The sequence below is a fragment of the Mustela erminea genome, chromosome 2 (genome assembly GCF_009829155.1).
Source record: "Mustela erminea isolate mMusErm1 chromosome 2, mMusErm1.Pri, whole genome shotgun sequence".
NCBI classification, from domain to species: Eukaryota; Metazoa; Chordata; class Mammalia; order Carnivora; family Mustelidae; genus Mustela; species Mustela erminea.
The window spans coordinates 88,012,842-88,025,423 of record NC_045615.1 but is presented as its reverse complement, the minus strand read 5'-3'; the positions used below and the strand labels follow the sequence as shown (position 1 = coordinate 88,025,423).

At 34.6% G+C, this 12,582-nt stretch overlaps 1 pseudogene; it reads left to right on the top strand.

The window, feature by feature from the left end:
* The first annotated feature begins 1,434 nt into the window (after positions 1-1,434).
* Positions 1,435-11,230, top strand: LOC116582352 (annotated as a pseudogene).
* Positions 11,231-12,582: the final 1,352 nt, after the last annotated feature.

Sequence of the window (12,582 nt, the reverse complement as noted above, 5' to 3'; positions counted from 1 at the left end):
GTTGTGATGTATTTTAAAAGTACAGTAACAGAGGGGTGCCTGGGTGGCTCAGTGGGTTAAAGCCTCTGCCTTCAGCTTGGGTCATGATTCCAGGGTCCTGGGATCGAGCCCCACATCGGGCTCTCTGCTCAGCAGGGAGCCTGCTTCCACTCTCTCTCTGCCTGCCTCTCTGCCTACTTGTGATCTCTGTCAAATAAATAAATAAAATCTTAAAAAAAATAATAAAGTACAGCAACAGAACTAACTGATGGATTAGATATATGGTTATAGAGAAGAAGAGGCATCAGGGATTCTTTTTTCAGTCTGCTCGTTCAACAATTTCATATTAAAAAATACTCTATTATTCCCTTCAAGTATAAAAAATGGTGGAGTTTGATAAGCTATGTGGAAGAAAATAATTCATATATTTACAGTATTTGCATTTCTTATTATTTAATGTGCACATTTATAAAATATTTTCTAGTTGGGTCAAAATTACTTCACCTGAAAGAAAGCAACAGGATAACCTCTGCCAACAGAACATCAATGCCATAGCAAAGTTAAAAATCACTAGTTCCCTTTCTCAGGAGTCATCAACAGGCATTTTTAGTGTGTGAAGCTGTTTTAGTCTTCCATGCAAAAATAAATATAAGAGATGAAACAAGGTTTGAATAATTTCATTGGGAATTTCCAGCATATTAAAATGGAAATATTTTTCTTGTGTCAACATTTTTCTTTGAATGCTCGCACAGGTTTATTCATTATTATAAACTGACAAAAATTTATGAAAATTCTCAGTTGATCTGGTCAAATCTAATTGCCTCCTGTCGCTAATTTGGCTGTCCCTATGCACAATTGGTCTTAATACTGCCAACTTCAATCATGGCAAGGAGAGAAAGAATACATTAAAGTTGCAGACAGGGTGAGCTATTTAATAAGAAGATGCTATCTCAGCTCTTTCACTTATTAATACCTCCGCATAATAGAATTTCTATCATGATTATTAAAAGTGATATTTATTTTTTCCAGATAATTTCTTTCAAAATTTAAAATTATAAAAATAAAAAGGATACTGATTAGTTCATGATTATGAAAGATACTTTTTCAACTAAAGGAGCTCTCTAAACTAACAAAGGTTCAAATAAACTTGTATCAGAGATTGACCAAGCAGGCACTCCCATGTACCATTTATTTGATTTATTTTGTCATGAAAACGGAAAGGTAGTCCTTGCTAAGCTTAATTGAATAACATAGATCAGAATATTATATCCTTGATACATTTATGACTTTCGTAGAGCCAACCGATTTTACATATAACTCCTCCAACATGAAATATGACATAAGTAGCATCAATGTGACTGTTTTAGGTCACAAATTTGAAATGTCTTTCCATTATATCATTTTGAAGTCATTTCTTTCTGTGTCTGTGTTTGATTGGGTGAAAGTCACATCAGAATGTTTGGCCATAAAACTAAACCTAACTCCACTAGTGTTTTTCAGAGTAGTGTCATCAATCTTTTAAAAGGTGAGTATGACCTTATGATAATGCATCATGTGAAAGACAAGATTTTAAGCCTTACATGGTCTACTTCAGCAAGAAATGAATTATTAACTGGCACTGCAATTGAGATTATTCATCAGCATTCTTAATTCAAACAGGAACTAGTTTTTCTCCCAGTTAAGGTTTGGGAAAATTAACTATGGACTATAGTTGACAAAATGAAAACAACTTAGGATAAAATAACCACGTTTTTTTATTTTTTACAGAAAGAAACATTTTCCAACGTTTTTAGTATTGGAAATTAAACTCATTTCTAAAAATGACTCAATTTTAGTACCTTTTAGCTATTCAACAACAACAATACCAGAATAACTCTATTTCTTTCAGTGTAAAGTATTCTGTTGCTCAATTTAGTTAGGAAAGAGAAAACATGGGCAGATTATATATACCGCGTATTAGGAGAGAAATATCTATTATGCTCATATGTTCATACATGGCATACTTATAAATTTAGCAAATAATACTATCAAATGTCAAATGAATACCACTTTTTATGCAAAACTCTTTTCTCATCAGATTATCTCCCAAGAATTTAAGGTTTATTTTTAGCTGAGCTAGAACTCCCTGCCACTTAATCCACAGAATAAATCTCTTTTTATCTTAATACTTAAGTTTTATTCCAAGTGAAGCATTTATGCTATCCTAGTACCTCTCTGATGAGAAAAACGCTGATGTTCATATGCTAAGATATAGTATTTCCCATATTCCTATTGGTGATATTGTGTGTTTTAGTTTCCATTATATTACAATGAAAAATCAAACTGGCTACTATTTATATTTAGTAACAGGCATAACATTAAAAAAAATGGAATTTAAGTTTTTCAGAAGGAGGTGGTATCAGCAACATTGAGGAATTTAATATCTCTTTAACTAAATATTCCTCCAATCCAGTCAAACATCACTTTTCTTATTCTCCTGTTTGGATTTGCTCTTTAATAAAACATCCAAACATCTATGGATTTTTGGAAGAAAAAAAAAACTCATACAAGCATTAAAAGAGAATAAATAAAACTTCTCTTTGAACACAAAAGTTTGAAATACTTTTATTGGTATTTTTACTATAAATAATTATGTTAAGAAAAGTCAATTCTCATTGACTTTTATTTCTTCAATTATTTCAATATTAACCATTTTTTCTATGAAACTGATGATGAAAATATATGTAATTTTCTGAAGATTGTTCCCTCTACCAAGTTGCAATGTAGAATTTTGTTGTGGAGAAAAAAAAGTCTTTAGCTCTGTTATTTGCTTGATGTACTGAATTACTAGAAGGGGATAACATTCCAACATATTACCTATTCTTTTATTTCTTAAGATGTAAAACAAAAGTTAATGTTGCTATTGAGAAATATACATTTTTTATTTAAAAACTGAGGACAAATTTAATAAAACCAAGTATTCTAAGGCATTAACATTTGCTGATATTAATTAATTACCTCTATTTATTCATATGATAATATTCTCAGGTTAATCTTGAAAAAAAAAAAGCAGCAAAACTAAAGTAAATACATCCAACTTTGTAAGTTTGATTAATTTTTACCATTTTTTAAATTTTATCTTTTTCCACACTCAAAGCATCATTTTAACATTTAACTTGCCAACTAATGTGCATATTTGCATAAACCTATACTTAACATTTATTCTATAGGCCCCTAGACAAAAATCTAGGTTAGCTTAAAAGGTCAAAAATGTAAGATTTGTAAATGTTACAATAGTAATCCTGATAGTTCAGAGGGATGATATATTAGACATCAGACATTATGCTATAGACAGGAAATATCCCCTCCCTGGAAGTAATAAAATAAGTCATTGGCTACTGCTTTGATAATGAGAACATAAACCACTAAAATATTTTTTGCAATTTCAAGACAATCTTATCTTTTCTTAAAATCATTCTTAGCTTCACATTGATGTTTTCTGTTAAAGGAAATTATTTTTCTATTTCCTTTCTATGAGAGCATTTGTGTATGCTTTAAGTAATTTTAAATAAGGCACCTTCTTAAAAAGTGATGATTTACACTACACTAAAAAGAAAAGTGATTTTTTTCCATATAGAAGCATGAAGCTAAACCAATGTCAAACTTCCTATATCTATGATTTTTAAGATTTGCATTTAGTTTTTTTAAGATATTTATTTCTAAAATTTTACTTTTGATCCATGTATTGTACATTTTAGCTTCTAAATTATTAATTTCTATACTACATTAAATTTTAATATTGATTACCAATATGTTTTATTGTATTTATTTTTCAATTTCTGCTTCTGACAATGATGTATTTGAATTCTAATCTGAGTACAGTATTTTTTTTTACTACTGAGTACAGTAGTTTTTCATAATAGGTGGGATTTAACATTCTTCTCTAAGAAGTTTATAGAACAATAAGAATAAAGCCAGTAAGACAGAAAATTTAAACACTCCCAAGTAACTTGACTTAGTTGATATTTATAGAACTTTGTATCTAACAAGAGCATAATAATTACTCTTTCAAGAGCAAATGTTAAACCACCAATATAGATCATCTGGGGGCCATATATCTGGTTTTAATAAATTTTAAAAGTTAAATAACTTCTCCTGCTCCCTCTTCCTTTATCTTTCACAACCATTCCCCTCAATAAATCTTTTGCATAGTTATTCCCATTCAGCATAGGCAATACCTTCAGTCCTGAAAGAAAATGAGAGGTGAGATATAAGTCTGGCACTTGGCTCTTTCTCTGGCTTGCTGGCAAAGAGGAACCATACGAAATTTTATATGTAGCATTGACAGTTTCTGGCACCGATGGCCAGATTGCTGAAGATTTCATAGCTTCTAACTTGGAGAAATGTACTGGTGGAAAGGTATGCCCTCACTAATGCAGTGATTCAGATACTTAAAAGATACAGGAAAAGTAGTGTTTACACAAACAGTATAGTTGTAACTGACACCTGCTGTAATGAGAAATGAGCTCACTAAACAAATAATAAAAGGCTGAGTATGAAAGTCAAAGGGTTTCTTTGGTAGCTTGCAAAGTGGGCCTTATCTCCTGCAATGGAAAAGCAGATACAGTTCCACAGAAAACTGAAGGTCTGAACTGTAGAGAACCAGAGACATTAAACATTCTCCGATTGCATTGAACTGATTGGTCAGGTCTACTATGGCAATGTCAAGGATCCAAGTGGGAAAACCAGACAGGTTGGAATATAGGATGGAGATAAGTAGGCAGATGTCTCCAAAGATTTCGATTCTTTAAAACTCTCTTGAACCCTCTGACTTTCAGAGGTGGTTCTCTCCTCCATAGTGAGAACTATCACTCCTTCTCTTCTAGCTAGCAACAGCTATCCCTTAGGAAACTTCTGTCTCCTCTCCTGGCTTATTTGCCAATAACAATGGCTAGATCCCAGTATAACCTACTGGAATATGCTGAGTCTGATCAGAAAGAAGAGAAATTTTACCCCTTGGAGCTACAGCAATTAGCTACCATATACTTGTAGGATCTAAGATGATTCTTGGGGTTGAATATGAGAGTAATTGATTCAGGGTGCTAGATGTAAGTTTTGACGAGAGAGATGAAATTGTTACTTAGGAGTAATGTCTCAGGTTATAGGACTTAACTTGCTGGCAAGGACCTTGAAGGATGGGGTGTATTCCTTGCTGGGGTACCTCTTAGAAACTTGGAAAATACAGTGGTTCGTCCTAAATGATAGGACTGGTGATTTCTTTGGCAGGTGATGAAGGAAGGGAGGTGAGCTGAGGAAAATAGATATACTGGAATTTCCAATCACAAGGGAAGAATGGAGGAGCAGGAAATTAACAGTGATTGCCCTGATTTAAAAAAAAAAAAAAATCACCATCCCTTGCTCAATTCCTGGACCTAATCCAGTTTTCTGATTTGAAATCCATTGAGTGAAATGATGGTGGGGTTCCTGGTGTCCCCACAGTAATTATTTACCAGAATTCTTTACTGTATTAAACACTACAATGCTCCCCTAGTATTATGTCTTATATTGTTTCCCTAGTTTTTCCCCAAAAGGATTAATGGTCATTTACCTAGCTGACTATACCCTAGGAAAAGGAATATTCCACCATTTTAATGAATAAAGGGCATAAATGCTAGTTGACATTAAAACTGGAAGATGTGAAATGTCACCATGGCCCCAATTTTAGGGCAAGAGCTTGCTGAAGCCATGTAATAAATGAAGTGCTGGCTAGAATTCAGCCTACAGCAGCTACACTGGGTTTGCAGACCTACCCATTTCCTTAGTCTTTGAATCTATAATTAAAATTGATAGAAATAGAGTAACAACCACATGGGGTCCTTTACCCATTGGATAAAAGATAACATGAGGGAAGAGATGAATGGGAATCTCTGATATTGTCCTCTTAATAAATAATAAATAATATAAATATTTAATAAAAAGGTGCCTGGGTGACAGTTGGTTAAGCAACCAACTCTTGGTTTCAGCTCAGTCATGATCTGATCATGGTGAGATGAAGTCCTGCGTCATGTTCCACATTCAGCAGAGTCAGCTTGAGATTTTCTCTCTCCTTCTCCTTCTCCCCATGCTCTCACTCCCTCTTTCAAAATAAATTAAGTCTTTAAAAATAAATAAGTAAATGTTTAATAAAAATATATAAAATATACATAAACACATGTATTTCCCATGATGAGGAGAATGGCAGAGATTAGTGTTACCATTAAGAAGCCAAGGGTACAGGGTTGGTGATTCTTACATGTTTACATTTAAAATTTCATTTGACCTATAGAACACCCAATGAATTTTAGAGAATACTGTAGACTACTGCAAACTCAAACAAACTGTGACCTTAATTGCAGCTCTTCTACTAAGAGCAGCACTGTTGCTAGGGCAGATTAATAAGGCCTCAGTACATTGTATGCAGTTGCTCATTTGTCCAATGTGTTTGTTCTTTTCTATTCATATGAGAAAACAGGACCAAAAAGAATTAGCATTAGCACTAACAATAATTTCATTTACAGTTTTGTCCCAAATGGCCAGGCTGGTTGGTCTGGGTCTGGAAGGAACCGGATGATAAAAATGAAGACAAGGGGGTTGGGGCTAAAGGCATGTGAAGAGACACACATTTATACCTACCAGAAAGTATCCACCATGACAGAGGCACTAACCAAACAAAATTACTTGAAAATTTGACCCTGGTCTTGCTTTGTTATTAACCATCACAGGATAACACAATGGCACATAGTCTGGCCACCATGACAAAGATGGAAGCTACCTATGATCTGAATAGTATAGACTTCCACTTACCAAGGTTTGCCTATCTAACTTACCTACCTTCCTCCTAATCTACCTACGTACCTATGTCAGCTACGAATGCCTCAGAATGTCCAACCTGCCAGTGACAGAGACCTGCACTGAGTTGTGGGACATGGTTCTATTCCTCAAGCAGACCAACAAGCCCATTGGTGGCAAATTCACTAAATGAGGACCCTTTCTTCCTATAAGGTTCAGGGTTTTTTTTTTTTTTTTAATGTTTGTTTGTTTTGTTTTTTGTTTTTCCTTTCAGGGTAAGATACCTACTATGGGTATCTTTTTCTAATCTGTCTGCAGAACCTCAGCAAGTACCCACCTAATGGTGTTTACAAAAGATCTGATCCACAGGTATGAAATCGCACATAAGATAGCATCCAGTGAGGACCGAATTCATAGATAAAGTGGTGTGGAAGCGGTTCCATGACCACACGCTCTACAGAATGATCACCTCACTGAGCACCAGGATAGCCTAGTGAAGACACAGCTAAAGTACCAATTTATTGCTATGATTCTTTGAACTGAAAGATATCACCACTGTAGGAAAGTTTGGACTTGCAGTTTTCTAGGAATAGCAGGTGTGAAAAGAATCACTATCCAGAGTAATTCGTCCTGATCAATAGAAGGAGGTTGCATTGGTTTTGGAAATGGAAATTTTAGAAAAACACAAGTTATCTACCCGGATGCTTCTTGGTTTGCCCTCTCCTGTTTATAATGGTAAATGCACATGCACAGAAACCTGGCCCAAAAAGGCAATTTGATGACCAGGTGGAAGAGGAATGGGAGTCATGCCACCTGTGAAGCCACAAAAACTAGCCAACATTATAGATGAGAATGAAGGGAGATCAGAATGGAGCAAGAATTTAAAAAATGAGGTATCACCTGTGGTCCCAAGACCAACTTGGTATAGGGGCTGTAATTTATTCCACTAACTTCATTGTGCTCAGCCTTTTCTCAGGAAGGGAGACTCATAGGAGTTGCATGAATAGGTGCATCTTTTTCGTGCAATTTTTAGATTATGACACCAGTGGAAGTGTGCTCAGATCCTTTCAAGAGTCTCACTGACTGATGGTCTTAGTCCCACTGGTTAGGTATTCAGTCAGGAACCACTCAAAGACAAGGCACAGCCAGAGGATTAGTCCTTGTCCATTCCTAACAGGATTTCTCTAGTGCGGAAACCCATTGCTATAGTCAAAACTTTCTCAAAACCATGCTGTGTCAGAGGGTCTTCCCCACCCAATTCTTTCTCCCCCCACCAACCTCTTGTCACAGCTGTCAAATTTACAAAGTGGTCTGGAGGTTTTCCCAGCTGATTTCTGTCCCCTCCTCCCCTTTTATCTTTTGCAGGCATTTCCATAGTAAATCCTTTGAGCAACAAATCCCATCTTCCTGTTTGCTTTTAGGAGGACCCAAACTAACACAATTCATATAATTAATTTCTCTCTGGCCCAACTGTTCAAGAAAATACTGTATACAAATGACCAAGATCAGTAATGAAAGTGGACATCACAGCACATCATAAAGATTTAAAAAGGATAATAATGGAATATTATATGTGTTTTCCCAAGAAAGAAGGAAGTTTACCAATTAAAAAAAAAAGGGATCTGACTTTTGAGTCAGGCAGTCCTGCAGGTGGCATAGGTACAGTAGTAATTCCTAGCAAAAAGAGATTAATGAATTTGATCTTAAGTAAAAATAATATAATTTTGCTATTTCCATATTAGCAGGTTTGGAATTTTTTTAATAGGAAGTATGAAAATACAATATTTCAAAAATAATTTTTGAGAAAGGCTATGTCACTTTAATAATTTTATCTATTTTTATAGATATATTTTTATTCTTTAATAAGAAAAAGAGTCACTCAAAAATGTTGTCAAAATCTCTGTTAACCCCATATGACTTGTCATTTTTCAACTGTATTTGATTACCCCAAAATTCTCCACTCTGGCATCGTGCATATAGAGTAAGCAAAATAAAATAATACTGGAAATTAAATAATATTGAACTAAATAACTGAGATTACCTCTCCAATTATGACTGGGAATAAAAATCTGACATTAAATTCCTTAATAATCTTTTTAAAAGCAGGATAAATAGGTTTGGTCACATTTTAATCAACTAGAGGATTTTTTTTTCTTACTATGGAAAAAGCACCTAGACAGATGATTTAATGAAATAATGTATCTTTCTATGAGTTCTAGAAAAGTGATTTGAGCAGGAATATGTCCATATTTGTAAGAATGTACATATATTTCCTTGATTAAATAAAGCAAAATGGATGAAAAATTTCTTCAGGGAAATAGGGAAAATGATCATTTTTGTGGTCAAATAGAGACTTGAATACAAATATTTTTTGAAATATTCACAGAAGCTTAGTTTTTGCAATTTTCAAGTACTTCAAATTTTCTCCCTAGATCATTTTTGTTTAAGGAAAAAATAACATTTTAAAGGTTAGATTTAAAAATGTGTATGAGATTCTTGTGCTTTTAAAACATTACTATTTCTCCTCTATTAGGTTCTTGCCCCAAGCAAAAACCAACACCTAACACAAATATTGAGAAAGAAGAAGAAGAAAAAAAAAAAGAAACCTCAAGAGACACACTAAGATATCTTAGGATTTGAGCAATCAAAAAGGCAAAGGTCATATGGGTTACTTGAAAACTCCTTTGAGGGAAAAATTGATCCATTCCTTTAATGTTCTCCACAACAAGGATTAATTCTCTTTGAGTACTTTGAATAATAAAAGGGAAAACCCATTAAGGAGAAGAGACTCAATTCACTGCTCTGACCCCCTGATCTATATGAGAACTTTCAAAACCAATCCCAGACTAATATATTCTTTATTGATTTTGATTTTTTATATTATCTTAAACCCAGAGAGAGTTTATTTCCTTCTAAAAATATAGTTTAAAATGATCAAATAATACTCTATCCCCAAAGTTGCTACCAAGAAACTCTCCCAACTCTAGAAAAAGTTCACAGCAGATGCAGGAGGCAAACAGTAGGGGATAAGAGGAATATAAATTGAAATTTTATAAATTCATAAGTCATAATTTATTCTCTTTCAAAACGATGACTATTGAACAAGTTAGACTTCACTCTAATAAAGTCATAAGTAATAATAAAATATTTTGTTTTATTATATACATGTAGCATAGTATCAATATGTATCAATATGCATCATGTATTGATATAGCACTTTGTAGACTGTAAATGGCTCTGAAATTTAATCAACATGATGATGTGAGTAGGCTTTGCCATTAAATTATGTTTAATAGCTTGTGTAAGCAGCGAGTGGGCAAGCCAAGAGTGGAGAGTTCACAGGGAGGTGGGGCTGGGACAGCATGCCAGGGTCTTTATGGCTCCACCCTGTGGAATCTCTAGACTGGTATTAGAGCCATTGGTAGTGTACAGCAGTAGCCAGTCTTGCTGTGGTGTGCTCTAGGTCACTGGCTTCTAAGATTCCAGCTGGACTCATCTGACAGGGCAACATGGAGAAGCCAATGGCAAAAACTCTCTTGCTATCCATTCATTTATGATGTGTTCTCTGATGTTTACAAAGAATTTCGAGATGCATGTGAACAGGTAGTGTATTCCTCAGCAGATATAGCTGAAAAAAACTGACAGAATTATTACAATGTTGCTTACCAGTATCAATGCAACAGAAGGTTATTCTGGAAAAAATGAAATTCTAAAAAAGTGAAGAAAGGCTCAGTACTAATAGATTCCAGTACTATTGATCCTGACGTTTCAAAAGAATTGGTCAAAGAAGTTGAGAAAATAGGAGCAGTTTTCATGGATGCTCCTGTTTCTGGTGGTGTGGGAGCTGCTCCATCTGGAAGTTCACATTTATGGTGGGAGGAGTCAAAGATAAATTTGCAGCTGCCCAAGTGTTGCTGGGGTGCATGTGCTCCTATGTCGTGTATCTGCAGGGACCCAGTTGACTGCAAAGATCTGTAACAACATGCTGTCAGCTACTAGAATGATTGGAAATGCTGAAGCTATGAATCTTGGAATCAGGTTAGGGTTTGACCCACAGCTATTGGCTAAAATCCTAAATATGAGCTCAAGATGGTGTTGGTCAAGTGACACAACCAGGGTGAGGGATGGAGTTCCATCCTCTAATGGCTATTGGGGTGGATTTGAAGCAACACTCATGGCGAAGGATGTAGGATTACCACAAGACTCTGCCACTGTTGCAAAGAGCTCAGTCCTTCTGGAAAGTGAAGCCCCTCAGGTCTACAGGGTGATGTGTGCAAAGGGTAACTCAAAAAAAGACTTTCTTGAATTTTCCAGTTTCTATGAGAGGAGAAGATCTTCTGACCTACCCTTTGGTAGGTCAGAAGACCTAGTAGAAAAACTTCTGACCTACCCTTTTGCTGTGGACACTGATGAAAACCAACTCTATCTTGGAGTGTCGTTATAGCCACCTAGGTGTCCTATTTATCTGAGTTGGGTTTTTTTTTTTTTTTAAGATTTTATTTATGTATTTGACAGACAGAGATCACAAGTAAGCAGAGAGGCAGGCAGAAATAGAGGAGGAAGCGAGCTCCCCACTGAGCAGAAAGCCTGATGTACGTCTCGATCTCAGGACCCTGGGATCATGACCTGAGCAGAAGGCAGAGGCTTTAACCCACTGAGCCACCCAGGTGCCCCCTAAAGTACATTTTTCTTCTAAGAAAAATATGACACTTGGGGATAATTCTTCATCTTTCCTTAGATATCAAGTGTTATTCTTTCATGGGATAATGTTATGGAATGTTTTGATACAACTTCACGCCTAAAAAAATTATCCTTAGTATATTTTTATTATTTATGAACTATTGTGAGATATTTCAGAAAATTTCACAAGAATCTGATATATGTAATTTTGGGGAATTTTTTCCCATCTAGAACAACTTGTCTGCATGATAAGAAATCTACATTTATTTTTAACTCTGAAATAAGGGCTTTTAATACTATAATTAATGAGCAAAACCTACAAAATCAGTTTCCTCTTCTGGATGTATTATAGTTCTTAAATTCATATAGTATGAACTTGGTTAAGATTTACACATAATCTACTAAGTTATTATTGTATCATATTGAATGCTTGGGTATTAAGTTTTTATTTTGGGAATAAGAAAGAGAAGATTTGGCTAGAGAGAAAGAAATAGAACAAGTCCATTATCACTTAATAAAATCTGATTATTTTACTAAAATATATTAATACTAATAGATATTTTGGTTGATTATTTTTGTTCTTATGACACTATGCCAAATTCTATCATATGTGGGCTCACTTTCTTTTAGCCATATGTGTGGTATATCTAGATGATGGTAATTATTTGGGGTCCCTTACTATAAGTTACTGATAAAAGGAGCCAAGGAAATAAACACCAAAACAAGAAAACTTAAATGAAGGAATCACACATGATATTCTGAAGTATCAGGCTATAAATTGCATGTGAATAAATATCAATGATTTTGACACTTTTATATTGTTTGCTGGGAAAAAATATTGGATCATTTGGACAATTAAACTCCTACAGATCAGGTGACCAATCTAGTAGTTTCTGGAGTTTTCTGATTGTTTTAATTCTGTGAGTATGCAACCTACAGTTTTCTACTTTCGCTAAGATATAATGCCTTTTTTTTTTTTAATAAGGAAGTAAAAGAAGATATGAATCAGTGGAAATGGACTGACAAACATGTACAAACTTCTAAGCAGGCGTCTATACATAACTAATCCAGTACATGTACAGATACAGAATTTACTTTTGCACACTTAATGACCCA